Consider the following 26995-nt stretch of genomic DNA (forward strand, 5'->3'; position numbering starts at 1 on the left):
TAGCTGGAGATTTTGCCAGCTACTTGGTGAGTCTAGTGGGAGTCCTTAAGAAAGTCATCAGTATTGATGAATGTAGGACTGAAGCTGAAGAGAAGTCAGGGAAATCACTGAGATGTATTACTGTAGATATCCACACAACATGTTGTTTATAGCCTTAAATTTGCTTTGACAAAAAAAGTATACTATTTTACTAATTTGAATACTCAATAACCCTGTTGTTTTAGGACACTGTTGTGTTGAGATTTATGTATACTGTATTCATCATGTAGTTTTCATTTCAAATGTTTCTAAGGAAAAATGCCAACTTAGGAGAACTGAATTAAAATGCAGACTACCCATTGCAGGTGGCCCTTTTCATCCCAAATCTCTAGGTGAAAACCTAAAAGTAGAAGAATAATTACAAATACTCTTTGAAAGATACCAGACTATGAGATCTGGTTGTTGAAGGGACCACAGCACAAAATATTTCCAGAGAAGGCAGTGAGAAAAGGTAGGTACCCCTCTTGGTGGAAGCCAAGCACAGAGGGGTTGGATGCTGGAAACCTAAACATGCTGGTATGATCATGCCTCCATATCCCACTTCCCACACCCTTGGGCCCAGGCAGCAAGGGAGGTCTTAGCACCAAGTGTGGGGTCAGAGGTAGGTTAGGGCCCTGTGAACTTGAAGAGGAATAGAAAAATAACAAATCCATTGCTAATTTTTGTCCCTTGTGTTTTCTTTTTTTTTTTTTTTTTTTTTTTTCAACATTTATTTATTTTTGGGACAGAGAGAGACAGAGAATGAACGGGGGAGGGGCAGAGAGAGAGGGAGACACAGAATCGGAAACAGGCTCCAGGCTCTGAGCCATCAGCCCAGAGCCTGACGCGGGGCTCGAACTCACGCACTGCAAGATCGTGACCTGGCTGAAGTCGGACGCTTAACCGACTGCGCCACCCAGGCGCCCCTGTCCCTTGTGTTTTCATATGTTTTAAACTCAGGTTACCAATTAATACTACTACTAATAATAATAGTAATAAAGAAAACCACTGGGGTGCCTGGGTGGCTCATTTGGTTGAGCGTCCAACTTCAGCTCAGCTCATGATCTCATGGTTTGTGAGTTTGAACCTAGTAGTAGGCTCTGTGCTGTCAGCATGGAGAGATCAGATCCTCCGTTTCCCCCTCTCTGCCCGTCTCCCATTCACACTCTCTTTCTCTCTCTGAAAAATAAATAAACATTAAAAAAAAAGGAAAACTACTGGCATTGTAGTTGGATTGCATTGAATCTAAAGATAAATTTAGGGAGAATTGATGTATTTAAAATATTAAATCTAATTACATGGCATATCCCTACAGTTACGTGGGCTCTTTCAATTTTTTCCAATAATGTTTTGTAGTTTTCATGACATCCACTTAGAGTTATTCCTGATTTCTTGATAATTTTGATAAAAGTGTAATGGTTCTTCAAATTAAATTTTCTTTTTTATTGTTGCTGGTATATAAAAATAGATTTGAGAAAAAATATGATCATTTTATGTAATGATAATTTTCCTGTGAAATTGCTAAATTTATTTATTAATTTTAAGAGTTTACCTATGGATTTATTTGGATATGTGCACAAAAATAAATATTTCCAATACTTATTCACTTATTTTGTTTATCTTTTCTTATTGAGCTTCCCACATTAGTGGAATGTCGAGTAGAAGTAATGATGTTTGGAAATTTGTTTACGTGTTTATGAGAGATGGGTTTTAATTTTCCTTTCTTTTGATGTCTCTGTTATATTTATTCTGACTTACTAACATATGTTAAGGGGCATTCCCTTTCTACTCTGCAAATTTTGTGTATAACTGGAATATATTTGTCTTGAGATACTTGTAATATCCTATGCAATAAGTTCTATCGGTATACCCACTATAAAAATGAGGAAACTGAGACACAATGTTTGAAAAAAAAATGGCACTGGTCTACAAAGAATCTTGGGCATTGATCCAAAATAGAGAAAAATCCAAAATCCAAATCCTGACAATAAGAACCTCTTTCATTCAGTGATGATGAAAAATTTCAAACCAGTCTAGCAGGGCTCTTGTATATGTCTTCATACAATCCACGATTTGGCAATTTCTCTGGTATACCAGAAACATCCTTAACATATTTTCAAAATATATTTTCAGAATGGATTTTATTCAGCTATTTCCACAACAAAGATTTGAGGGCTACTTTTGTGTAAATCATTGGAGGCATCAGAAATAAAATGCAGAGGGTCACCTGGGTGGCTCAGTCGGTTAAGCATCCAACTTCAGCTCAGGTCGTGATCTCAGGGTTTGTGAGTTAGAGACCCACATCAGGCTCTGCGCTGTCAGTGTAAAGCCTGCTTGGCATCCTCTCTCTTCTCTCTCTGCTGGTGTCCCTCTCTGTCTCCCTCAAAAATAAATAAATGAACTTAGAAAAAAAATTTTTAAAAAAATGAAATAAAACCTAGAATATACCCAAAATGGATTCCTCCACAGAGGTCAGCAATAACAATGTAGATTTGCATAAAGCAGCATGGATGCAACTCAAATGCATAATTTTGAATAAAATAATCAGAAGTTGATGAGATTTGTAACAAGATACAATGTACGTAAATTAAAAAAAACTTGTATAAGTAGCCACACTAAATTTATATTAAAGAATGGAAACAATTCAAAATAAATTGTTTGAAAGAACTGTAAGGACATTCATGAACAGTTAAGAAAATGGGGAGGAGGAATAAAAGGGGAAAAGAATAGAATAAAATAATCCAAGATAAAATAGGGACTTTATAGGAGCTGACATTGATTTTTATGCTTTTAATTTATGGTAAGAACAACTCAACTCTCTACTTTCAAAGCCAAGCAGTTTGCAATAGAAGAGAGTCGCCCTGCTGGATCAGGAAATGCATTATCAAGGACTATATCAAAACAAAATAAAAACCAACCAAAAAGTATAAGTCAGTGAAACAGAATAGAGCATGCGGCAGTAACGAAAATGTGTTACACAAACTTGTCATAAAACAGAAGAAAAATTGAAATACGTGAGGTAAACCCGCATTATTAAAAAAATGGGTATCAACAATCAGTCTCCTAAGCAGGAAAATAAACAAAATTCTGTCACCAACGTTTTCTAAATGTATAATAAGCATGATTTTATTAACATTATATGAATAAATGAACTAGCCACAGAGAACATATACATTCACACAGCATGGAAGACGGTTTTGTTTTACAATCCATTGAAATTTCAAAAAGAAAAAATAAACAACTGAGACTATGCACTATGAAACATCTATGACATATCATTAAAGAAATTTGAAGACAAATGACCCGAATAAAATTCAGTAATATGATGTTCAAAGTTTTTCTGTCTCTAATTATATCAATACTAATTAGAAATAGACAAAGAACATGAAATAAGAGGCCGATAAAAGTAAAAAAGGATAATATCCATATAATTACATCCCGTCTAATTTATTCAAAGAAATACGAATGTAAAAAGTGAACTTTCATTTTTCTCCTATTACATTAGCAAATCTAACAAAATGTGTGGTAATACGAATTTTGTCAGAAATGTTTGAAAGTAGATACTCTCACAGCCCATAGCTGAAAGTATTAATTAATGCCAATTAATTAATTGTTGGAATAAAATTTATATCAATAGAAATTAAATACACATATATCTTTAACTCAATATTTTAATTTTTAAAAATTTATCATGTAGATACTATCTGTAGATAGATTAAAAGGCATTTGAAAAATTGTAATATTGGTCACATTGGCCAACTGTGTTCTATAGAACACGAGTTACATAATTATTTTATGCTTCTAGATAGAATAGTATGTGTCTCTTGAAACAATATACTATTTTCACATTTATCACACATATGCTAATATATACAAATGGAAAATCCAGTTACAGAAATAATATATTAATGTATACAGAGAGAGAATGAATAAAAAAAAAAATACCATGGATTTCTGTAGGGAATAGGAAGAAAAGGTTGGGCCAACTTTTAGCTGTTTCAATGTATTATAAACACTTTACTTTTCATAACTTGCCATTTGTGATTCAAAATGGCAAAAATATGAAGCCTTGCATCTACTCAAGGATGAGAAGAGAGGGAAAGAGAAAGAAGGAAAAATCCAAACAAAATGGCTGAACATGGATCCCTTTCTTTTGCGGCAAGTGCGTTATTTGGCTTGATGTTGGTGTAAGCAGTTAGAGGTTGTTCCCTGAGCACATTGGATGGTGTGGTGTTCCAACAGAGAGTTGTCTGCTGTTTTGTGAGCAGAAGTTGTTAATGCCTGCAAATTGATGCTATTCTCCAGTCTCGGGTTATAACGGGAAAGCAGATGTTCATGTGCAACTAACCCAAACACATTGAGAAAGGCTGCAGACATTTTCCCATTTCAATTACCATAATTTAATGTCTAGAATACATGCCCAAAAGCTTTTCATGGCAGAAGATCAGCACATCCCCTGTAATGCAAACCAAGTCCCTAAACTCTTCTGTATGCATTGCTCATTTTCAGAGACAAAATCATTACACTGAATATGAGTTCAAAATGTTCCGAAGTGCTTTTGTTGGTATATTTTCAAAGATTACTAAGGTTTGTTACACAGTAATTTTCATTATAGATTCCTTATAAGAGTTGTTTACCTTCAAACATTTTCAACTTTGATTTTTGCAATTGCTAATATTGAGCTGAATTTTCTAGGCCATTTCTCAAGTGATTACAATCATGTATTGTTACCTTGTGCTTGCCTTTGCAGGAAGTTGTCATTAAATGTGAGAGGTACCTTCTTTTGAAGCATGTAAAATGATTAACTACTTTTTAAATATGAACATCTTTGTATGAGACACAAAATTATTTGATTTTTCTAAAATAAAAAATAAACAAAAGTATCATTTTATTAAAAAGGAAATGCAAATATTGATTACAGTATGAGCACAAGATATGAAAATATGGAAATATTCATAGTGGATTATATGCAAAAAAATAGAAATTTAAAAGTGAGTATAATACATACATGTGTACATCACAAGATATTGCCAGCAAAAACATGAATGCTTTAGTCATTTCTTATTGGTGGATATCATGAAAGTTTGCATTTCTCCTTCTTTTACCTCATCTGTATTTTATAACTGTTCTATTAGTTTGCATTAAGAAATCATATAAGTGCCTCAGGTGATACAGAAAACATGCTTTGAAATAAAATGTAAAGAAACATTAAACTTAGGCAAAACTTCGAGGTTCCTTCTCTAATACCTAAAACTATAAAATTGGTTATATTTGAAAAAAATATGTATTTTTTCATAAATATATTCTTATATATTTATGTAAGATATCCATTGCAAGGAAAGAATAACAACAAATAATCTGAACCACCATAAGAAAGAAATTAGGTGAATTATGGATTTTTAAAATTTCTTTCACACATTTTGTTTTGTTTTTGTTTTATTTCTTGGTCATTGAACAACCTGAGATTTTTAATGAGACATGAATTCATAGGGAAAATAATTGATTAAAAATTTGAAAAGTAAGTCTTCTCTCCCTGACCTTGAGTTTCGTAATTTTTGTCCTTAACAGTGTTACGTCTCTATACTGAATTCTTCCAGTGAGATTCTACCACGAACATTCATAGAGTGTGAGTGTGCGTGTCTGTGCATGTATGAGTGTGTGGATGAGTTGAATAAGTATTTATATAAAGAAAGAGCATAAATGGTGGCATTATATACGGTGTTCTTTACTTACAAAAAAAATTCAGCTTTCAATTATTCTATAACTTAAAAGGTGATATACTATTTATTTATTTATTTATTTATTTTACTTTTTTGAGTTTATGTATTTATTTTGAGGGAGAGAGAGAGAGAGTACAAGGCAGGGAGGGACAGAGAGAGGGAGAGAGAGAGACTCCCAAGCAAGCTCCGTGCTGCCAGCATAGAGCCCGATGTGGGGCTTGAACTCCTGAACTGTGAGATCGTGACTTGAGCCAAAATCAAGAGTTGAACCCTTAACCAATTGAGCCACCCAGGCACCCAAAAGAGATATACTGTTTTTAAATGATCGTGTATTGTCTGTTGTGTGGGCCTAGAATAATTGCTTTAATATATTCCATATTGTTAGAGGTTTGGTCATTCATTGCCAGTGTTTTACGCTTTAAAATTTGATCAAATAAAAAGTCTCTGTTCATATATTTGGGTATATTTATTTGATGTATTTTGAAAAGTCCAATATGTTTGGACTTAAAAAGGCTTGATACATATTCAAAATTATTCTTCATATATTTTAAACAGTTTTTATTAATATATCACTAGGGTGTTTAACATATCCTTGCTAACAGAACTATCTTTTTTAATTAAGCAAATATTTCAAATTAATTAATACGTTAAATTGCTATTTCTTTGTTCTTAAGAGACATAATCTTTTCATTTGTTTAAAAGTCATTTTCTTTTGTTTTTCTGCATGTGCGTATGCATACGTGGCAGGGGTGAATAGTTTATGTTCTGTGTTCATTTTTCTATTCGAGCGTTCGATTTATTTTTTCTCATGAGCCGTGAGAAATATTTATGGACTAAGGATATTATTCCTTTGTCAACCATGTTCTTTGCAAATATTTATTCCCAGTTTTATTACTCATTTGTCTCTTGACTTCGTTTATATAATTGTGCCCACATCCCCTTCAAAGGAGAATTTATTGATCCAGGCACTGCTGGGAGTGCTGTGTGTTGACAGTCTTCAGCTGTCAGCCCCCTCATAGACAGCCTCTGCTTCATTTGCTCTGTGTAAAACAAGCCCTTCCGCAATGGCCACATGCAGTGATGGATGCGGGTTGAGGTGTGAAAAGCCCAGGATTTGGTCCCAATACGATACAGCTCTGGTGAGCCATTTTAGTGGCCGAGGTGCTCATGGAGTCATGGAGGCTGTCAGTGGGCACATTTTAACTTCCCCTCCTGCCCTCCCTTGCTCTTGCTCCTAGTCTCTTCCTTCAACAGATATGGAACACAAGGACACTTCTCAATCAACATTCTGCTCTCTAAATACCGAATCAGTGTTCGTTGCCCAAAGACCCCAACCTGTACACACACCGCGACATTTACAGATACAATTGAGATCGGCTTTCATATTCTTTTTTAATCCCATCTATGTTCCATCCAGAGGTAAGTTCATTCCTGAAGGAGATCTGTGTCCGTATATAACACATTTAATATTTACATATAAATATAAATATTACTAAATATATCTATGATGTAAATGATGCATTATAAAGAATGTAAATTAGAAGTCTATAATGTATATTAAATATATATCTATAAATAATATAGAATATAACTTTGCACATTTAAAATTTTCTAAGTGTCATCAAACATCACCACATAATTTTTTTCATTCAACATTTTGTTTTTTCAGATTCGACTCTTGGTAGTTAAGGTCTAGCTTATTCATTTTACCTGCTGTAAGGCATTCCATCGTATAAATACACCCGCTTTCCCGCTTATGGTCATTTAAGTTATTTTCTGAGTTTTACTATCAGGAATATTTTTCCTCATGTCTATGTGCATGAGTTTTTCTGAAGCATATATAACTAGGTGTGAAAACGCTTTTTCATAAAAGATAGAAATATTTGATGCTACTGGAGAATTCCAAATTTCTCAAAAAACAAATTTCACAAATGTCTTAATTTTAAAAGATGTCCTCCAAATAATTTTCCGCCCCCCCCCCCATGAGATGAGCGATTATATGGGAAAATCATCTTCCGTTAAGCTTGATGCCAATGGCCCAGCAGGTGGAAGATGAATTTGTGACAATAGCCTTGTTAACAGTAGTAGATTCCTCCTAGTCCCAGAGGTAGGACATTTGTAAGCCACCTTTGTAAGACCTCAACTGTTTTATAATCAGTTTTCTAATATTCACTGCTTATCATTGAAACTTCTTTTTTCTGTTAACCTCATAAGTCTCATCCTGTAATAAATTTGAGGATCAGGCCTATATTTTTTATAAGCATTGTCAGCTTTTGTGTGAGAAAAAAGGCTTCAGGCTATTTTGTGTTAGAAAAATCTTCAGGCTGTGGATCATGGAGTTCAAGGTTATTTCTGCACTTACTATTTTCAATTAAAAAAAGGGCGCAAACAAACATGTTTAAAATGTGCTTTTCCCAAATTTTAATTGTGAGAGGATGTGAAAACTGGGTGTCACATCTCCTTCCTGTCCTCAGGCTATAAGTAAGTCTTACTTGTTCTTCGTACTTTACCATCAATGAGAGCCTTTATCCGGGAGTCAAATGTGCAGGAAACAAGCACTCATGTTGTGTCTGCAGACTCTTCCTGCACTGTTTCCTCTTTTTCAGCCATGAGCAGCTCTTACTGAACTAAACCTCTTGCAATACAGCAGCTCTTTCTCCTACTATAACTAATAACCACAAAAAATCTATTATCTCTGCCTTATGGCTGCTCCAAATGAATGGCTTCAGATTGTTCCTTAATGCAGGTTCTGATCCCTTCTATCAGCAAGCACATATATTTCTGCACAACTGGATGTCACTAAGCTTTCTCTGACAATAGTATGAAATGAGTTTGATTCTTGACCCCACTACTCAGTGCTTGTGTGCACTGAGGTACAAATTTTCAACTTTCAATTGCTTTGGCTGTGAAACGACAATGTTTTAACCTGTCAGACTATTTGTGATAATTGACTGGAAAAACTTATGTGAAAATTCCTAACAGAGTATCTGAAACACAGTAGGCACTTAATAAAAGTTAGCATTATTTCTTCTGTTGTTGCTTTTGCATTTTTGAAATAACTTCTCCTGTACCTTTCTTATTTATTTTTTTATTAAAACATTCTGCCTTCTCCTGTTCCTTTAATTGAATAGTAAACTCTGATTTTAAAATATTGAGAATGGATTTAAAATTGAAAAATGTATGAGAATATTTCAAGTACCCAAATGTTTCATTATTAACTATAATACTATTATTTCTGAATCAAAAATTATTTCATTTTTGAGTTTTACTTATATGTATTGCAGACTTGATATCTATATTAATATTCTTGGCTTTGTCATATGTCTTACCCTATTCTGTTTCTATTCCATGTTGATTATATTTCCCAATACACTTACCTCCTCACATTTCAGTGTACCTCATATTGGGTCCAATATTTCTCTTACTAAACTCCATTAAAGGCTTCTAGTTTCCAACCTTTTTAAGATTCACCAGATAACTTTATTATGCTTGCCATGACTTCTTTTGAAACACCTTTTAACACATTTTTATCATTCATATTTCAATAAGATTTGCACTTACTGCTGGCCATCTCAAAGTGGAACAACGCATTTATGAATATGTGACTTACTTCCATTTTTGGTAAAGCTTTTACGACTAATTCAACTTTGTTTTCAGACAGCTCCCTCCTTCATAAAACACAAAACACAAAATCCAGATAAACAACAATATATTTCCCTGTGCTGTTGGAAATAAATATTCTTCAGAATGCAAGATAAAAATATGTACAAATTTTTAAAGAAGTACATTGGAAAAAAGTAAAAAAAAAAAAACTTAAAATTAAAATTGATCCATAGTTTTTCATCTGAATGAACTTTGAAAATGAGGAGGGGAGCTCACTATATATCACATTTGTAGATAAATGCTTCAAGACAAAGAATGTTTATGTAACACTGAATATGCCACGGAACATTTTACCATTGCAGAGCATATGTTCCTTGGGAAGAAGAGAACATAAACCCACTGTATAGATGAAAATAGCAAAATTTGGAATCACATGAGAGAAATGCTCAACTTCTAAACTTCAACGGATCCATAATGAACCTGCAAACTGAGAATTAACACCTGTTCTGGATCATTATCACGAGTGAAAGTGCCAAGTGGAGACTTGTTTATATGTGGGAAATGCTATTATTCTTCAAGGTCAGCTGCTAATGTGTATCATTTACATAAATGTTTCTATTAGCTGCCTCATATTAATTTGGGGGAAAAGGTAGTGTATGATGTATTTGCCAATTTTTTCCACTAGGATAAATTGGGACAGTTATTTATCCAGAGTCACTGACCAAAAAATGTGCACAGCTGTAACTAGGAAAATACTACCCCAGAGCAAGCTGATGACACAGGACAAATAATGTCTATCCTTCAGCCTTGTTCAGGAGTATATTGGGTGTCCACAATGACAGCAATGAGGGCAACAAGGGTGTTGAAAGAATTGTCTTAGTACTTTTCAGAAGGTCCCAGAGCACCTAAATGAAACTTATCGATCATTCTTCTTTGTGGACCAGGAATATACTGCCAAGTGTATTCTTAAACTATAACACTCAGACTGAAGGTCCATAAACAAGGTACACCTAAACAGCAATGTCCCCCATACATCCCAATGACAAGTTTAAGACAAATGAAGTAATAAAAGAGACAGGAAGCAAAAAGTGGATCAAAAAGGAAGGAAGGAGGAAAGTCAAGTCGTAGGTACATTGGAGACAGGGATACATATCTGTCTCTTCATATAATAAGCACCCAGAGAACCACTGTTCAGACAGGTACATATTGATTATTTCAGAAACCAGTTAGGTATAAAAAACCTGAGGAATAGTTTCCAGTCAAGTACAGCTTAATTTTATCAGTTAAAGAACATTATCCATTTTTATAGTTCTTTCGGAGAAAGATTCCTTTGTTGCAATCAAGTCTTAACTTTGTGAGGAATATGTTCTCTTCAAAGTAGCTATATCGGAGATCTTAAAAGTTATGTACGTCAACATAGAGCCACACGTGAACGAAGCATCTTTATTAGGGAAAGTTTAAAGATTCTTTTATATAGAAAACACTTATTGCAGGTGTAGATTGCTGTCTTTTACTGATGCGAAGAAAGTAAAGAATTATGATAAATATTTATTGTATCAGATGTATTCTTTCTTTCTTTTTAAATGTTTATTTATTTTTGAGAGAGAGAGAGAGAGAGAGAGCGAGCATGAGCGGGAGAGGGGCAGAGAAAGAAAGACACAGAATCCGAGGCAGGCCCCAGGCTCTGAGCTGCCAGCACAGAGCTCAAAGCAGGGATTGAACCCACAAGCCGTGAGATCATGACCTGAGCCGAAGTCAGAAGCTTAACCCACTGAGCCACCCAGGTGCCCCTCAAGTGTATTCTTTCACACCCTTTTGAATATGTATCTTGCATAAGGCAACATGACAGACACCTAGAGAAATGTGGTCATACAAAATATGATCACTGATCTCAAAGAGGTAAAATCTTGTGGAGGAAATGGTATCTCTACCTGAGCAATGGCAGCTCAAAGTTGAAAGGTTTTTTTCTGAATTTTTTTTTAATTTACTGGGCCCCGGTCAACATGGTGGAGAAGTAGGGGGACCCGAAGGTCCCTCGTCCTTCAAACACAGCAGGGTTGAGGCCAGAGGACTTGTAATTCCAAGGGTCCCAGCTGCAGAGTGACAGAGACATCTCCAGAGGCCCACGGGGACAACGTGCCTGGCCATAGGTGCGTGATTGTGAACCGGGAGAGAGAAAATGGGTGGGTAGGAATGGAGGGGGGAGATCTTCTGTGGAGAGACAAAATGAAGAGGGAGAGAGGCTGTGGAAGTGTAGGATTGTATTTGGACAGGAGAAAAATCACGGACCGGGAAGAGAAAAATACGGAAAAGGAACCGATTTCTAACTGTGGGGCTTTCTCCGGACGCGGCCGGCTGCCCTGTTCACACACCTGGGGAGGAGAGGAGCCAGCCCCGGGCCCAGTAACTGGCTCAGAGGTGCGGTCCACAGTGGGAGATAACAATCCCTGCCTTGAGTGCTGTGGGAAGGAGGCAAAGACCGTTCCAAGGACAAAAGACTGCTTGCACAGGCCAGCCAGCCGGAGGCCCGAGGTCGGCTGGCTGGGCGGAGTGGCACTTTCCCAGAACTGGGAAGCAGGGAGTGAGATCTTTTAAGATGTCGGGGTTTGAATCCCAGCCAAGAGCCTGAGAGACAAGGGAGACTGTGGAGCGAAACAAACCAGCCTGCTCATGCCCGCGCAGCACTGTGAAAACAGCGTGAGCACAGTGGTTTGGGACACCCTGCCCAGGGAGGAGAGACTGGGGTGTCACTATTTTCTCTCCATCACCAACAAGGTGGGGCTTCAGGAAAGGGACAGCAGGCCCAGAGTGGAGGTGGGGCTCGCCTACACCAAACCACGCCCCTCTGCGCCCGGTAACTGCAAGAATAACAGAGCAAGATTGACTGACTGAGTCAGACGGCCCCTCCCCCAGACTAGTGCAGCCACTGGTTCTAAGGCACCCAGTGGTTTTGCATTTTCTGATTTAATTCTTGGTCAATTTTTATTATGTGTGTGTGTGGATATGTGTGTGTGTGTGTGTGTGTGTATTTTTCTTCTTCTTTCTTCCTTTTCTTCCTCTTATTTCTTACGTTCTCTAGTCTGGTTATTCTGGTTGTTGGTTTGTTTAAGCAGACGTATTTAATCTATTCTTTTTACACCCTTCTGTATCTCCTTCTTCATTTTCCTTTCTCTCTCTGGATTAAGCTGTATAGTTTCTCTGCCCGGTCAATTTTCTTTTCTTTTTCATCGCCCCTGTAATTTCTTTCTTTATATGGGATAAAGCTTCTTCCACGACCCCCCCATTTTAACTTTTTTTCCAGGGTTGCTCCGAACCACCACTACAAGTAGGGAGATAAAGCAACCAGAGTCACAACAACAGACAGAATGCAACACACTCCAAAAACACCTCCTGAAGGGTCAGGCCCTATTCAATGCAATCCCAATCAAAATTGCACTGGCATTATTCTCAAAGCAAGAACAAACAATCCTAAAATTTGTATGGAACCACAAAAGACCCCAAATAGTCAAAGTAATACTGAAAAAGAAAATCAAATTGGGAGGCATCACAATCCCAGACTTTAGCCTCTACTTCAAAGCTGTAATAATCACAACAGTATGGTATTGGCAAAAAAAAAAACCAGACACATAGACCAATGGAATAGAATAGTGACTATAGAATTGGACCCACAAATGTATGGCCAACTAATCTTTGACAAAGTAGAAAAGAGTATCTGATGGAAAAAGACAGTCTCTTTAGCAAAAGGTGCTGGGAGAACTGGACAGCAACATTACAGAAGAATGAAACAGGACCACTTTCTTAAACCATACACAAAAATAAACTCAAAATGGATGAAAGACCTAAATGTGAGACAGGAAATTATCAAAACCCTAGAGGAGAAAACAGGCAACAACCTCTTTGACCTCAGCTTCAGCAACTTCTTGCTTGACACATCTCTGAAGGCAAGGGAAATAAAAGCAAAAATGAACTATTGGGACCTCATTAAGATAAAAAGCTTCTGCACTGCAAAGGAAACAATCAACGAAGCTAAAGGGCAACTGACAGAATAGGAGAAGATATTTGCAAAAGACATATCAGAGAAAAGGTTAGCATCCAAAATCTATAAAGAACTTACCAAACTCAGCACCTGAAAAATAAATAATCCAGTGAAGAAATGGGCAAAAGACTTGAATAGGCGCTTTTCCAAAGAAGGCATCCAGATGGCCAAGAGACACATGAAAAAATGCTCAACATCACTCATCATCATGGAAATACAAATCTAAACCACAACGAGATACCACCTCACACCAATCAGAATAACTAACATTAACAACTCAGACAACAGCAGATGTTGGTAAGGATGTAAAGAAATGGGAACCCTCTTGCACTGTTGGTGGGAATACAAACTGGTGCAGCCACTCTGGGAAACACTATGGAGGTTCCTCAAAAAATTAAAAATAGAACTACCCTATGACCCAGCAATTGCATGAGGTATTTATCCGAGACATACAGGTGTGCTGTTTCAAAGGGCCACAAGCACCCCAATGTTTATAAAAGTGCTATCAACAATAACCAATATGGAAAGAGCCCAAATGTCCATTGACAGATGAATGGATAAAGAAGATGTGGTATATATAAACAATGGAATATTACTTGACAATCAGAAAGAATGAGATCTTGACATTTGCAACAACGTGGATGGAACTAGGGGGTATTATGCTAAATGAAATTAGTCAGAGAAAGACAAATATCATACTTTACTTTTTAGCTTTGTTGATTGTTATATATTATTATATATATGCAACTGTCTTTATTCCATTGGATATTCTTTCCTGCTTTGTCAAAGATTATTTGGCCATAAGTTTATGGGTCCATTTCTGGGTTATCTATTCTGTTCCATTGATCTGAGTGTCTATTTTTGTGCCAATACCATACTGTCTTGATGATGACAACTTTACAATGCATCTTAAAGCCTGGAATTGTGATGCCTCCCACTTTCGTTTTCTTTTCCAGGATTCCTTTGGCTATTCGGGTCTTTTTTGGTTCCATATAAATTTTAGGATTATTTGTTCTAGCTCTGAGAAGAATGCTGATGTTATTTTGATAAAGATTGCGTTGAATATATAGATTGCTTCAGGTAGTATCGACATTTTAACAATATTTGTTCTTCCAATGCATGAGAATGGAATATTTTCCATATTTTTTGTCTTCTTCAATTTCTTTCATAATCTTTCTATAGTTTTCAGTGTATAGATTTTTCACCTCTTTGGTTAGGTTTATTCCTAAGGATTTTATGGTTTTTAGTGCAATTGTAAATCAGATCAATTCCTTGATTTCTCTTTCTGTTGCTTCATTGTTGGTGTATAGGAATGCAACCGATTTCTGTGTATTAATTTTATATCCTGTGACTTTGCTGAATTCATGGATCAGTTCTAGCAGTTTTTTGGTGGAATCTTTTGGGTTTTCCATATAGAGTATCATGTCATCTGCAAAAAGTGAACGTTTGACTTCTTTCTGGCTGATTTGGATGCTATTTTTTGCCCTTTGTGTTGTCTGATTGCTGAGGCTAGGACTTCCAATACTATGTTGAATAACAGTGGATAGGATGGACATCCCTGTTGTGTTCCTGACGTTAGGAGGAAAACTGTCAGTTTTCCCCATTGAGGATGATATTAGCAGTGGGTCTTTCATATTTGACTTTTATGATCTTGAGATATGATCCTTCTATCCCTACTTTCTTTAGGGTTTTTATCAAGAAAGAATGCTGTATTTTGTCAAATGCCCAAACAAAAAGAAAATTTTAGCTGCTGAGAATAATGGAAAGGCAAGCTTTCAAAAGATTGTTCCCTGAGAACCACCAAGCAAACCAAGTAAAATGAGCAAAAGGAGGGTGGGGTGGCGCTTAAAGTGCAGGAAGCAATGGAAGACCAAAGAAGAGGTTAATTGTTTTGAGGGCTCTCTCAGACCCCAATTCTCTCTATGGCAATGTCCAAATCTCCTTTTCTCATGGTACATGCTCTCTTCTCATATTCTGCTTCCCCTCTTTTTTTTTTTTTAATTTTTATTATTTCTTTTAAGAGAGAAATAGAGAGCAAGCAGTGGAGGGGCAGAAAAAGAGAGAAAGAGAGAGAATCCCAAACAGGCTCCATGCTGTCAGAGCAGAGCCCAGTGTGGGGCTCAAACTCATGAACCTGTGAGATCATGACCTGAACTGAAACCAAGAGTCAGGTTGGTGACTGAGCCACCCAGGTGCCCCTCTACTCTTTCTTCAAAACAGCCCCTCAGAAATAAGGAACTTGAATGAAGTGAACCAGCTCTCCAAACCATACTGTTTAAATATGGAAGAATATTTAAAGCATCACTAAAAAATGTCTTTGCTCCTTAACAGTCCTTTAATTTAGGGCTAATAAATAGCCATAAAGTTCAAACAGAATCCATTATAATTAAAACAATCAGTCATGTATTTTGACTTTCTTTAGCAAAATTAACCAACACTGAAGCAGTAGTGAGGAAATAGAGGTTGGATGGGGCAAATAAACACAGGGAGAGAGTGAGAGAGAGGCCCCCTTCTACCGAGTCACTAATAGTCTATCATTCTAGGGCATCCTGTTTGCATTCTTCAAAACTCTTATGTTTAATTCAATTCTGCTTTCTTGCATTTATTTACTCATTTTCTGAAAGGTTTTCTTATTAAACAGTAGGCTCAATGAGGGTCAATGTTTTTTCTTTACCAATTATCATCAGAATACTACATAGTGCCAGAAACATAGGACTTATCAATAACTTGCTAAAAGAATGATTTCTAATGAGGACCTGTAATGGTTGTAATGGTTGACCTTGAGATTCAGACTGATGGTGACCCCAGAGCCTAGAGAAAGTTTTCCCAGTGAATAAACTGAGCTTAGGGAGCCAGAGAAATGTGTTACCAAATTATACCACAAATGAAAAGAACAGCCATGACTCTAGGATTTTATACTGCCATTACACTGGCTAAAAAATTCTAAATTAATTTCAGGTTGAGATTAGTGAGAAGTCAAATAGCAGGATAGATAAAGGCAGTTTCAGTAGGTGAGAAAACGGTAGAAAAATATGAGGAGAATAATGCTATAATACTTGGGTATTAGGCTGGACCATGTGAAATTGCCATTTTTGTTTTCATGAAAACTGGTTGATATCAGTGCTTTCAAAAAGTTCAACTTACTATCTTCTTTCACTCCTTTTTATGACAGCACCCTTCTTCTAGTTGCTGTAGTCCAAGAGAAGAGTGTGATAATGAGATCCACGCTGTGACTTTAACCATGAGCTGAAACAAACTAGAAAGAGTCTATAGAGTTGCGCATGACAACTGTGAGCCTCAAAAATTTGGATACTGATGCTTCTAAAAATGCTTGCAAAGTACTGATAGTGAGGAGGCTCTAAATGAGGGTTTGAAGTTAAGAAAGTTAAGAAAAAAGAAACTCTATCTCAAAAGTGTTCATTTAAAACATACATATAGAGGGGCACCTGCTTGGCTAAGTCCGTTAAGCATCCAACTCTTGATTTCGGCTCAGGTCATGATCTCACAGTTCTTGGGTTCAGTCCCCACGTTGGGCTCTGCAGCTGGCATCATGGAGTCTGCTTGGAATTCTCTCTCTCTCCCTCTCTATCTGACCCACCCCAGCTCATGCTAAATAAACAACTAAAAAAATAAAACATACATATAGAATATAACATGTTATATAAACAATATTATATAATATCATTATATATTATTATATATATGCAATATATATAACAGTACAACTGCATGAAATTATACCAGTCAGGCTTTTCAGTATAGGTTAATTTTTTTTTGTAACCTATTTTGTTTACTATCTATATACAATAAGAAAAAATATAAATCTAATCTTTTTAAGACAAGACAACCCATTAAAAAATTAAAAGGAAAAAAAAGAAAGGGGGCACCTGGGTTCCTCAGTCAGTTAAGCGGCCAACTTCAACTCAGGTCATGATCTTGCAGTTTGTGGGTTCAAGCCCCACATCAGGCTCTGTGCTGACAGCTCAGAGCCTGAAGCCTGCTTCAGATTCTGTGCCTCCTTCTCTCTCTGCCTCTTGCCTGTTCACATTCTGTCTCTCTCTCTCTCAAAAATAAATAAACATTAAAAAAAAATTAAGACAAGACAGCCCATATAAATACAGAAATGTAGGATAATTGTGCATATCACTTTATTTTTTAATTTGTTGGGTTGACAGTATTTGAAGGGTGTCTGAAAGAATTATGTAATAAATTTAAATGACTTTTGTAGATTATCATCTATCTCTATCTCCCTGCTAAATGTAGCTAATTACAGGGAAAAGAAATGGAAAAAACAAAAACAAAAACAAAAACAAAAACAAAAACAAAAAAACAAACAAACAAAAAAACCCCTTAAACCCTGAAGGCACTGAAGGCACATTTCACTTCAGTGAGATTGCTTATATCTGTTTAGTTGTGGGTATTAATAATTTCTGTCACTTATTATCATGGGTTCTTCTTGGCACACAGCTACAAAATCTCAACAACACATTCTCATTAAATTACACCACATTCTGCTTCATTTCTTGGACTGGTTTGAAATACAACTTAAAAAATGATATATCAGAAACTAGGCATTATCACTATCAGATAGCTCTCTAAGTGGACTTTTCTTAATTTGAGGGGAAAATTTTTAGATTTATGGAAACATCACAAAGATAGTAAAACGTTCACAAATACATCTCATTCAATTTTTCCCCTTATTTCCACCTTACATTGTTGTGGTGCAAACTAAGTTTTGTCAAAATTTATAAACCAGCTTTGGTAATGACTATTAACTAAACTTCAGACTTTATTTAGATTTTGCTGATCTTGGCATTAAAGTCCTCCCTCTCTTATGGGCTCCAATCCAGGACACCACATTGTATTATAAATCGTGTCTCACCAGTCTCCTCTGGTCTGTGATGGTTTCTCAGGTTTTCCTTGTTTTTCAAGGAAACATTGAAAAACATTCTTAAGGAGTGCTATCCACACACCCTGTAGACTGTCCTCCACTCTAGATTTGTCTAATATTTATCTCACTATTGAATAGGGGTTCTGGTTTTTTAGAAAGAGTATCAAAGAAATGAAGTGTCCTTCTCATCTCATTACATCAGGGTGTACATGATATCCACATGACATCACTGGTTAAGTAAGTGTTTGCCAGTTTTCTCCTTATAAAGTCACCATTTTTCCGTTCCTAAACTTGATTTCTTGGGAACACATCTTATGTTCAATCCACCTCCAAGGGGCAGGAGTATCAAAACAACCTGTCACTATGACACACTTCTTTCTAGCAAGCCTACCTTGTATATGGCCTGGAAAAAATATTCAGATGCATCTTAATTTCAATATCCTGTGTGTGTGTGTGTGTGTGTGTGTGTGTGTGGAGTGTGTGTATGGATACATATATATATAAATATATATATGTATATGTACATATATATATACGTATACATATGTATACGTATATATATGTACATATACGTATATATACACATATACATATATGTGTATATATACGTATATGTATATATATACGTATACATATATATATATATATATATACACACACACACACACACACACACATATATATGTGTGTGTGTGTATGGGTGTATACAGACATACACATACATATATATACACACATTCACATACCTATGTGGGTACAATGAAATTTGCGGAAATTATCTCATGGAACAATTGACATAATCCAGGAACAATTGACATAATCCAGAGTCCTTTTTTTTTTTTTTTAATGCTTATTTATTTTTGAGAGAGAGAGAGAGAGAGAGAGAGGGAGAGACAGAGTGTGAGCTGGGGAGGTTTTTGAGAGAGAGAGAGAGGGAGAGACAGAGTGTGAGCTGGGGAGGAGCAGAGAGAGGGAGACTCAGAATCCGCAGCAGGTTCCAGGCTCTAAGCTGTCAGCACAGAGCCCCATGCGGGGTTTGAACTCACGAACTGTGAGATCATGACCTGAGCCAAAGCCGGACGCTTAACCGACTGAGCCACCCAGGCGCCCCTGTTAGAAGCCTTTTTATTAATCCTTAAGGCTGCCACAGAGAAACAACTATAAATCCTTTGTGGGGTATCTACTTCTCTTAAAAAATAATTTTGAGTTTCCTACAGAGTCCAAGAATATTGCACTGAAGTAAATATACATAAACTAGAAGTAAGTTTCATAGAAGTTAAGTAACATACATAAGTTAGAAATATCATACTTCTCAGATTTCAACTGTGCAATAAAGTAGAAAAAAAAAAGCTGTTTTTACCTGCTATGAGAAACATTGAGGCCAAAGATGGCATGAAAAAATCTTTTCTGGAAACCCCTTCCCCTGTGTGAGCCCAGTGATGTCATTCCCTCCATACCCATCCACCCTGTACACCCATACGCATGTTACAAGCATCTCCACTTTCTTCTGGTGTTTTACTTCACTAAGTAGTCTCTGAACGGGAGTAGACTCCTATCCTAGAGGATAGGAACAATGTTTTGTGCATCTCTCTATGCACAGGGCCTGACACATAGCAAATATTTAATTATATTTATGCACTGAGTAAAGGAATAAACATCCTATAAAATTACCATCAGAAAACATTCAAGACGCTACACCAAAGTAGTGTTTCTGTTTATATTCAATGTCCTTTTATAAATGAATCATACAATTTTATCTTCCTAAAACACAGCTAATAAGCCACAGTGGCACATCAGATTCTAATAACATCAGCCCTGGATTTTTTTTTGAAGTCACCGGCAAGGAGGACCATCTACACTCATTCATGCCCCACTGACTTCCTCTAAAGTTGAAGCCTACATTGCAGTCCTCAGCCTGCATCTATTTTAGTTATGCTCCATTATCGGAAAATTAATGCACAGCAACCACATTGGGCTCAATGAATCTACCTTTAGTTTGCTGTGTTCCTCTGCAGGAATCTCATTACCCCTCTGTCTCTGTGAAGCCAGGAACTGCAGGAAGCTTCTGCTGCAGATCAAAGTTCATTCAAGCCTGTTAGCTTGTCTATGTTTGTTCCCGCCTTGAAGAGACGTTGTTGTTGTTGTTGTTTTTCCTTCATCTGTCTTCTACCCACGGAGAATGCTGGGACTAAACACTGAATCTTTTCTGTGGGAGTTTATATTTTTGCAAGTTGTCCTATGGTAGAATGCTAATAACAACACATCTTTTTTTGTGAAATAAAATTGAAAGCTTAATTTCTGATATACAGTAGTTCCTTCAGATCCAGAGTGTTAGAAGGCACGCAGATTTAAATTTTGTATATTTCACCTCCCAACTAATGTTTGACTACCTCATAACATTCCAGATAAAATGGTTTCCTACTACTTAGGTTCTCAGAAATAAAGTCCAGAACATGGACTTAAAGAATATAAGGTGTTGCTCTTATTTTACAAGAAGATAATTCAATAAAATTGTAATGTGTACTAAAATATTATATAATTACATAAAGATAAAATATAAAAAATAAATTGTTATAACACATCATGTAAAAAAAGATGATGATACGGAAAAAATCAAAGGCCAATAATATGATGGGTCACGATGCAAATGTTCCGGTTTCATCAAGTTCTTATAACATTAACAATATATAATTAGTTGGGACTATATATATATATATATATATATATATATCCTTTTATCAAAACTGATATCATGAACTGACCAGATAGACTGTAAACCAAAATGATGAAGTCACCAAAAGATAGTAGGTTTCAAGAGCAGGGATGCCGATGACTTACAATGAGGCCAGAACCCGGGTCGAATTGCCGTCAGGATCCTAGGGATCCAGGTAGCCAAAGTTCACACAGTGAATAAAGGTGGACACCTCCCAGTTTCCTGGCTACATTATTTACATTTCAATGATCTGCCAAGCTTGTGTCAGGTGTCTACTCTGTTCCAATCAACACTGTCCAAGAAGTGGGGCCACTTAGCAAAAAGAAACCATGGTTTAAGGTAAACCATTATGTGTGCAAGGAGAAATTAAGGGCATAATTTTGAGTGGGGCTTGTCCTCTATGAAGTGATTATTATGATACTGAAATTGTAATGGCTCTTGAGGCCTCTGGCTGGCTGGAACACTGGCCCCTTACAGAGTTCCTCTGTCCAAGATAATTTCGGAAGCAATTCCAAATAATTCTGGGAGTACCTTATCCCGTCCACGAACAAAGTTATGGTTACTGTTACCTGTTGGAGTCAACCAAACGAGGACTTTGTGGCCACTAGCTTCCGTAGATTCTATAGAGGTGCCAACCACAGCAAAAGACTTTGCTTTACCGGTTCTGTTAAGCCTCCACCACTCACATCACTTTAGTCCTCATCAAGTTGGAGTGGTCCCACCATTATTAATATAAGAACTAGCCAAGCAGGGATTTAACAGCTTTTGGCTCGGGTGATGCTCTGAGATAAAATCGTCTCCACTGGCCTCTCTTTCTAATGCATAGATCTCTGATTATTCATCCTGGCTAATAATAGTCTTGTGAAATGCAAGGGAACATTTTCCCTCCCTACCTGATTTTTCTCTTAGGAAGAGGGTACAGCAATGGATTTAAAGACAGATGTTGTCATATTTATATATTCAGTCTTTTATTTATCTCTCTTCATTGTGCTATTATCTTCTAGAACCATTATTATTTCACAACATAGGAAATGGAATGTTTCATAATTTCATATGCTGGATGGATCCACCCTATTTTGTATGATTTTTATCTGTTGATATCTTTCTCCGCCTTCCTTGATTATTATAAATATTGAATGAAATGGTGAATATGAAAGTGCTTCAAATCCATCAAGTTACATAATCATAAATATTTATTATAAGAAGTTCCTGGGAAGATTGCATCTTCCTTTTTTCATATCTAATCACTCAAATTCTCTTCCTAATATTAAATTAAAATATGTCTTTTCCCTACTTTGTTGAGAAGCTATTGATAAAACTTCCCTTGGAAAATTGTGTGGGAATCCTCAGATAGGGCAAGTTCTAAGGAGCAGGATCCTCAACATTCCTAGAAATTCAAGAAAATATTTACATTTGGATCCTACTTCTTTATCTCAAATCATTCTATCAGTGTTCATGCTTCTGAATCAATTGCTAACACAGTGGGCCAGAATAAATGTCTTATTATCCGTTTCTTTGAACCAGGTATGGAAAATCACTAACTTAGTCATTCAAGACCATTAGACATGCAGAGCCCAATAAAAAACCTGGAAAGGGAAAACACAAAATCTGATAATTCATAGATATATTCAATTTCATTAGTAGTACGTGCGATCTTTACTATAATGTTAGCCAAAGCATAACACTCAATGCTGGCTGGCATGTGTGAGGTTATCATCCACCACCTCTTGGAAAGTAAGTGTACTCAATTTTTTCATAAAGCACTTTACAAATGTGTGCCAAAGGCTTCTAAAATGTTCTCTTTTTTTGAACCGGTAATTACAGTTGAATAACTTTCTTTTAGGGAAAGCTACCCAAAACTCAGGCAAAGATTTATGATAGTGCATTATTTATATAGTAAAAATTTAAGAATGAAATAAAATCTTCAACAATAGAAGAATAATTAAAACAATCATGTTTAGTCCATACAACGAGATAGTGTTCAAACATTAAAATTATGTTTACAGAACATTTCAATGAGATGTGAGAAATTATCTGGAATAATTGGCCTCCCTACCCCTAGTGGAAGCAATCTCCTGACCCCCTGGAGAAGTGATTTACACCTTTCCAGTAAAAGCAGCTCCCCCCCACCCCCACCCCCACCCCAGTGGTGGCAGCCTCTTTACACACACTGGGGAGAATTAACCATGCTTTACCTGAGGGAATGGTGATGGCCACCCGTTACCATGCAAGACAATGCAGATTTTCCATAGGGCCCACCTCCAGTAGTTCTTTTTGCTTCTGGACCATAACTAGATTGAGTTCATATCAGACCACTAAAGGTATGGTACAAAACGTACTCCACGAGGAGGTGTGTTACCATACAAAAGAACTACTTGTGTTTTCTAATTCATTCAGACAAAAATCCAGGGAACATGTGTGGAATTGCATATTAAGGGTATAGAATAGTGGTGGAAGGAACATAAAGTTCGAGCGGCACCTGGGTGGCTGGCTCGGTTGGTTAAGCATTCGACTTCGGCTTAGGTCATGATCTCACAGCTCATGAGTTGGAGCCCTTCGTCGGGCTCTGTGCTGACAGCTCCAAGCCTGGAGCCTGCTTCAGATTAGGTGTCTCCTTCTCTCTCTGTCCCTCCCCTGCTCACACTCTGTCTCTCTGTCTCTCTGTCTCTGTCTCTCTCTCAAAAATAAACATAAAAAACATGTAAAGTTCGATATGGCCAAATTTAGTGATACATGCTCACTAACTATAGCTTCTGCATTTAATGTTGAAGTTCGAAAAGTTAGAAAGAGTTCCAACAGTTTATTTGATTTGTTAGCTGAAACATGGCCTGAGAGGTGATCCCCAGTGAGCAAATTAGAAATGCTAGATCTGCTCTGGCTTAATGTAGAGAAAGGAATTCAAAGGCTTAGTGAAATAAGAATATTAAGACATATCATTTAAGGGCACTCACCTATGCTGAAAGAGTCTAGAACATACCTTTTACCACTAATGTAAAAAAATAAAGTTGTGAGGAGAGCCTCAGCATTCTTAAAAGGCCCTGTGATCACTCTTCTCTGTAGGTCAGACCTTACAATAGGAATTGCAGTTATTTAATAAAAAACCCAAATGCAACAGGAGTTATCGAATCTCAGGGTGCAGGCACCAAAGACAGCACTCAACTGTTAAACCAAGGTGTGCATGGTTACTGTATTGGAGAGTAGATTCAAAGCTGCAGTCACAATGGTCTGAAACACCCAGACCCATAAAGTTGGCTAGCTGATCATGGTGTTCTTAGATGTGAAATAAGATCTATATAAGCATACAAGTTCTAGGTCAAATAAATGAAAGCCTTACCTGAAAAACAAAACCGAGAGCCATGATACTCATTCAGTTCCAGACTTGAGCCAGCTTATAGACCAAGAACTCCTTAAAAAAGGACCATGGTACACTACCAAAAATTTATAGTCTTCCTCCCAGTCTTCTCCAAAGCGACACATGGCTTTGTAGCAGGGTAACTGTGCATTAGAGAAAAGAAAACAATTAGACCTTTGGGAGACTTTTGGACACTAGCTCTGAACTGATACTAATTCCAGGACACCCAGAAGGTCACTATGGTCCACTACTCAGAGAAGAGGCATATGAATGTCAGGTGATCAATGGAGTTTTAGCTAGTTCATCTCACAGTGGGCCCAGTGGGTTCCTGAATCCCACTGGAGATGGTTATTTCTCCAGTTCTGGAACGCATAATTGAAATGGACACACTCAGTAGGTGGCAGAATCTGCACATTGTTTCCCTGTAGTTGGAAAGGCCAAGGGGAAGATATTAGAACTGCCTCTACATGAGAAAATAGTAGATCAAAAGCAATGCTGTAATTCTGATTGCAGTATTGAGGAATTTCAGAGATTAGTAACACCATAAAGAACCTGAAAAATACAGGGTTGGTGATTTTCAACACATAGCCACTCAACCTCCCAGTGAGGTCTGTGAGGACAGGCAAGATGGGCCTTGGAAATGACAGTGGATCATAGTAAACTTTACAAGGTAGTGACTCCAATTGCAGCTGTTGTGCCAGATGTGGTTTCACTGTTTGAGCAAAATACCACCTCTCTCAGTATTTGGTATGTTTTTATTAATTTGGCATATGTCTTTTTCTCCATTCCTGTTAATAAGTCTACCAAAAGTGGATAGACCTCTCTGAATGGGCAAAAATCATAAAGATATTTGAGTACTATGAGAATGTGCGCCATAGTGTGACCTCGGCTGAGGAGGATCTTAATCGTCAAGTGGATCGTGTGGCGCATTCTGTGGGTGCCAGTTGGCTTCTTTCCGCAGCTACTAGTGTCATCATCCAAAGGCTCTTGAACAAAGTGGAAGAGATGAAGGTTATGCCTGGGCTCGTCAACATGGACTTCCAATTATCAAGTCTGACCCGGCTATGCCCCAGCCGAGTGCTAATCTGTCACCAGGAGAGACCAACCTGAGTCCCTGATATGGCACCATTCCCTGCGTGGTCAGCCAGCTCTCTGGTGAAGGATTGATTAAACTGGACCACTGCCATCATAGAAGGGACAGCAGTTTGTTTTACTGAAATAGACACTTACTCTCTGTTTGGATCTGCCTTCCCTGAAAGCAATGTTTCTGCCAAAATGACCATTTGTGGATTTCCAGAACACCTTATCTGCATTGTGATGTTCCACAAAGCATTACTTCTGATCAAGGAGCTCACTCCACACCAGGAGAATGGTGGCAAGAGGCCCAGGCTCATGTAATTCACTGATCTCATTATATTCCCCACCATCTTGGCTTGACAGAATGGTGGAATGGTGTAAGACTGAGTCAAGGTTAAAGTTGTTAATGGGTCCACCTACACTTGTCCCTCAAGAACAACATTTAATCACAAGAATTCCCATCCTTTCATTAGCTGAGGACAGACCTAACATGAATATTTAAGAGATCAGGCAACATAGAAAGGTATACCTTCTAAGAACTGCTAAATTTATCAATTCCCTTCATAAATCAGGCTATTTACACCAGACATTCTACTTTCTGTGCTGTACTACTCAGAATAGCATTTAGCAATAAATTAGCCTTTGGTAGAAATCTCCTGTGGGCTTTACTTGTTTGAGCTTTTAATTAAATTGCTGAAAGCAAACAATAATTCGCATGATATTTTATGAGACTGTTCACTCCACAAAACAATGAATCTAACTCATGCTTTTAACTGAAAATCACCTCTCTCAACAAAAATGTTTTTGGCCCTTCTCCCTCACAAAAAATAGTACATTCTTTAACAAAATTCCATTATCACAATGAGGATAGAAAAGATGAATATTTTCTTGGAAAATATTGTAAAATAAAGTTTTGCTTTTACCTGAAATCAGGTCTCCATGTTCAATATCGCCAATGCCTTGAATTTTTCTCTTTCTCATTATTTGGCCTTTCCATTTGAATAATAAACAACACAATAATTCAGGGAAAAGTCTCTGAAAAAGTGACTTCAGAATTAAAATATGAATACCCATGTAAAACTATGCATGGTTTGGATTGAGCTGACTTAAAAAAATGACTAAAAGTATTACATAATACCAGACATGATCAAAGCATCAAATCTTAATTCGACAAGTGAAATTCCTTCAGGATGTAAATCATGTATAGTGTTCAAACATATTAGCCCTTTGTTATTTTGCACTTTCTCTCAAATATTCATGTCAGGTTTGTTCTTAGGTAATGAGAAGATAGAAGTTCATGTGACTAAATGTTATTTTTGAGGAACAAGTGTAGGTGGGTCCATTAATAGTAATTAAGGCACAGAAAAAGCAGCCTACCTTTACCCCTGGTTAGTCCCCAAGGTGGTACTGAAAAATGTTACACAGTTCTTCCTATTTAAGCTATTTCTCACTGATAATATGTCAAGGATTGTTGGAAGTTCATTATAAAAAAAAAACACTTCAAAGCATTATTAATTTCCAATAAATCTGCAGAATAGAAAAGTGACATTGTGTGTAGTTACTCACTTATTCAACATTATCTACA

This window comes from Lynx canadensis, chromosome D2, assembly GCF_007474595.2.
Source record: "Lynx canadensis isolate LIC74 chromosome D2, mLynCan4.pri.v2, whole genome shotgun sequence".
NCBI classification, from domain to species: Eukaryota; Metazoa; Chordata; class Mammalia; order Carnivora; family Felidae; genus Lynx; species Lynx canadensis.